At 43.3% G+C, this 4,890-nt stretch overlaps 1 non-coding gene across 1 annotated transcript; it reads left to right on the plus strand.

The window, feature by feature from the left end:
• Window positions 1-471: 471 nt before the first annotated feature.
• Window positions 472-578, plus strand: LOC120097297 (U6 spliceosomal RNA). Its single transcript, XR_005494507.1, has one exon. It is a non-coding gene; the product is annotated as a U6 spliceosomal RNA (small nuclear RNA).
• The last annotated feature ends 4,312 nt before the right edge of the window (window positions 579-4,890 follow it).

The raw sequence follows: 4,890 nt of genomic DNA on the forward strand, positions 1-4,890 counted from the left end.
AGAGTATAAATTGTCTGATGCTCTGAATAAAACTGGCTATTGTATGAGACTCATTTATTGACCCCATTCTCCCGGGTCTTACCTCTAGGGAAGTAAACATTGACACAGCAGCTTCCATTGGAGTAACTTTCCAAGTTCCTGGGAAGTTTTCACTAGTTAACAAAAGTGAGTTGGTTCTGGTCTATACAAGTTAAGGGAGTACTTGTTTTGGGCCACAATTGATTATAGAAGAAAATGGCCATTCTCTGCAGCCGTGTAGGCAAGGACACTCTGATTTTCAAGTTCAAGTAGAAAAGCTCTGGGCAAAGAGCAAAGCACACCACCAACTTCCTTTTTACCCTTGTACCTATTCACTGATCTGGCCTCACAAATAGAAGTTGTATTAATTACATCTGTAATTAATGACAAGCAACTTATAGAAGGAAGGGTTTGTTTGGGCTTATCATCTCAGAGGGATAAGAGGTCATCAGGGTGCTCGCTTCGGCAGCACATGTACTAAAATTGGAACGATACAGAGAAGATTAGCATGGCCCCTGCGCAAGGATGACACGCAAATTCGTGAAGCGCTCCATATTTAAAAAAAAAAAAGAGGGGTTGAGGATTTAGCTCAGTGGTAGAGCGCTTGCCTAGGAAGCGCAAGGCCCTGGGTTCGGTCCCCAGCTCCGAAAAAAAGAACCAAAAAAAAAAAAAAAAGAGCTGACATCTCAAACCTCATCTCCAATGACATACTTCTCCCCACAAAGCCATACCTCCTAAACCCAGTTAAACAGGGCCACTGACTGGGGACAGCTATTTAAATATCTGAGCCTATGGGGGCCATTTTTATTCAAGCCCTCACAGTAGTTAACGAGTAAAAGAAAATGTCTTCTAACTAAGAAAAACAATAGCGCTTTGAAGAACAAAGAAATCATAAAGCTACAAATAGACCTCTATGTCATGAATCCTGGGCAAAGTGGCAAAATCAAGGGTATCTTATAAATGTATGTAAAAGTTGGGGACAAAGACTAAGGAAAACCTATTTGGAAGCTCCGGACAATCAGAATGCATGATCTTAGTTTTATTAATAGAACAGCAGTTCGAAAAAGAGCCAAACTTGGAATAGAGAGAATTGAATGCATCTGACAGATGATGATGATTTAGGGGAGCAGAGCAAGCAGGTGCTGTGCAGTTACTAGGAGAGGAAGTTTCAGAAGTTACCTCACAAACGGCTGAGACGGAACACTCAATGCCTTGAAAGAAATGGCAAATATTTGGGGTTTGGTTAAATGTTGAAATTGCACTCCAAAGAATGGTCTTGCACTGTTCTTTGAGTCCAAAGATTTTCTCAAAGTCTCAGACCATTCATGAACCCCTGGCGCCAGCCACTGTGCCACCCAGGGACACTACAAGCCTCTGTTACCTCATTGACGTTTTTATTACTAAAGAACTCCCGTCTCTCTAGAGGACCAACAAAGCCTTGCCATTGTATTCTACACACGGAGTGACAGGGTGTTGGAATTTGCTGCCTGACATGTGGGGGAAGAGGAACCCAGTTCACTGCTGGTGAGCGTGTAGCTTGGTGTGGCCTCTACGGTGGCTTCTAAAAAAACTAAAACTAGATGTACCACACGACCCAGCGACACCACTCCTGCGCACACACTCAAAGGACTCCGAATCCTTCCAGAGACACCAGACCCATTCATGTTTACTGCTGCTTTATTCACAACAGCAGGGGAGTGGAATCAGCACGGTCATCTACAGGTGAATGGGCAACATGAATATGGAATCTCATTCAGCCTAAAAGGAAAGCGAAATTTCAGCACAGCAGACAGAACCGAAAATCTTAGAATAAGTGAGGTTACACAGGGTCCAAAAGACAAGTACCACATGATCTTGCTCACAGGCATTATACGTCTTCTAATTTACATATGTCTACTAGCCAGGGGAGGTATGTGAGTAGAAGCTGGGACACTGGAAAGGAAGCTTTAAGACAGGACATAGGGATGGTCGTATAGCACATGAGACGCAAAACTAGGAAGGGTGAAAGGACGCAAGGGAGGAAAGGAGAGAGCTGGGTGAGGGGGAGCAGACAGGGTGTGAGAGGACCAACCAGAGAAAGATACATGAACCCTGTTACTTTATATGCTGATTAAAAACACATTCAGATGTGTTAGAGAAAACTTCAACTTTTTAATTCCCTATTTCCTTTAAAAAGATAAACATTTATTCTCCTTTAAATTCAGTTACTTCTTCATAGAATTTTGGAAATCTATGTAGCTCCCGCAGATGAGCAGTGAGCACAGAGAAGTTGGAGGACTAGTACTTTGCAGACTGTTCTGTCCAGCCAATTGCCGGCTTCCCTGGCCTGGACTACTTCCGCTGGTTCTGCAGATTTCCCATTCGGAAGCATAAGTGTGGCTGTCTGAAGCTAGTTGCTGCATTCTTGCATTAGAAGCTCAAATAATGAGGGCAGCAGCGTAGGAAGCTCTGAAAACACGGTGTTTTCTGGAGTGAGTACCACACCAGAGATGGGTCCAAAAATTCCAGCAGCCGTTGTATGAACACACATCCCTTGATTCTTGACAAACAGATGATGGTTTTTCAGTTTCAGAACAAAGCGTGGCCAGTCAAGGTCTCCTCAACAAAGCAGAGCCCATCTTCTTTGCGAGGTGGCGAGTTTGAATAGATTCTGTGCTGCCATGCAGGGGTCATGGTGCTTACAGGAAGATAGGGAGAGCACAGAAGGAGAACTGGGAGAATTTGACCTCCAAGCTAATCGGCTGAGTGCAGCTTGCAGCCGTCATCATGCAACTCATGCTATGTGAATTTCTAATTCTAGTTCTCAAATCAGAGAGCCTTTGGAGAACGGCGGTCCAGTGCCGTGGAAACTAGAAATTAGTATTCCTTATAGAAGTTTTCATTTTGCATTTTCCTAATTGCTGAGGATGCTGAACACTTAAAGACTTCTTAGCCGTTTTTATCTCTTCTTCTGAGAACTCTGTGCAAAACCATGACCCATTTTAAAAACTGGGTCATTTGTGGCTTTGACTCGTTGCTTTTAGAGTTCTTTGTGTATTCTGGGTATGAGTCCTCTGTCAGATGCATGGCGGGCAGAGATATGCTTCCACTCTCAGGCTTTCTTTTCACTTGGTTTATAGTTTGCTTTTCTGTACAGAAGCTTCTTAGCTTTATGGGGTCCCACTTATTAACTGTTGGCCTTAATTCCTGCGTGAATGGAGTCCCTCTCAAAAAGCCCTCTCCTACACGTCTATCTTTTAGGGAACTGCCTATGTTTTCTTCTAAACATTTCAACATTTCAGATTTAACATTAAGGTCTTTGATCCATTTGGAGGTCATTTTGTGTAAAATGATAAATATGGGTCTAACACCATCCTTCTGCCCATGGACACCCAGTTTTCCCAGCACCATTTGTTGAAGATGCTGTCTTTCTGCCAGTCTGTATTTTTGGTATCTTTGTCAAATGTCAAATAGCCGTAATTCCATGCACTCATGTTTGGGTCTTCTATTTTGTTCTACTGATCAAAATGGCTGGGGTCTGTGTGTGTGTGTATGTGTGTGTGTGTGTGTGTGTGTGTGTGTGTGTGTGTGTGTACACATATGTATCATGCATGTGTTCCATATGTGTAAGATTTAGATGAAGTTATGCCATTTAGGATGACAATGCTCTCTCCAAGAGCCATAGATCAGCAAACAAAAACCTCAGTGCCAGGCATGGAAAATCTTCCTTTGAGCAGTTAGTTGTCCAGGAGAATCCAAGAGTCTCCCAAAATAACACAGATCATTGCCATTGTCATGGGCTGCCTTCTAGAACTTGAAGGTAATACTGCATTTCTGAGGACACCCCACACTTCAGGAGCAGGGCCCATAGGAATTGAGCTAGAATGAATCTGGGGGCCTTCTCTCCAAGGACTAGCTCCCACAGTTTCCAAAAGCACTACGCAAGCTGCTAATGGGGGGGGGGTGTCAATTAATAGTCCTACTCGGCTGTGATGCCCATGAACCACCACAGAGATCACCATAGCAATACATCCCTAGGGCTGTTGTTGTGGCACTTATGTCTTGCGTTAGCTAACAGCTAACTAATTGGATTTAAGACCCACTAAATGGGAGGGAATTCATGGTTGGTGCTATAAGCCAACTGTAACTGGGGAGGTCATAGAGCCTAGGAGAGAACACACTGTGGTCACTCTACTAATACAATATAATTCTTAACTGCATACTAAATACTTATCCTTTTACCCACAGATAAGAGCAGTTCTCACCTTGAGCCAAAGAAACTCTTTCCAGCAAATGGAGACCATTATTGAAATATGTTACTGGTCAAACATAGACAAGAACTTACTGTGGGGAATCCAGCCCCAGTTGATATCTCTATGACACAACTGCTACATTTTAACACCCAGGGAACATCACGGAAGAAGGACAAAAGATTGTAAGGGCTGGATGATGGGGATCCATGTTGCTAGGTAGTGTCTTCTGTATATTACAGGTAAGCCGCACCCACACAGTCTCAACAATATGTTCACCTATCTGCACAGTGCCAGCACCAGTTGACATGCCAGCAGGGACAGGGAGATCTCACAGGGACCCACTCCTAGATTAAGCACTATCAGCAACTAATGGCTACTAAGAGAAGGAAAAAGCGAGACTTTTCCAGGCCCAAGCCCTAGATGGATTATCGAGTCCTCATTGGTCAGCCATGAACACATACACATATGAACAACATTAGGTAGATCCAGAAGATTGTATGTGTATATACATAAATATGTGTCAATAATAACTAAGGAGAAAACATCATGAATTTGAGGGGGGGTGGGAGGAATGCATGATGACTTGGAAGGGGAAAGAAAAGGGCAAAAAATGATATAAACACAGCACTCGTGTACGAAA

The sequence above is a fragment of the Rattus norvegicus genome, chromosome 15 (assembly GCF_036323735.1).
Source record: "Rattus norvegicus strain BN/NHsdMcwi chromosome 15, GRCr8, whole genome shotgun sequence".
In the NCBI taxonomy this organism is placed as follows: Eukaryota; Metazoa; Chordata; class Mammalia; order Rodentia; family Muridae; genus Rattus; species Rattus norvegicus.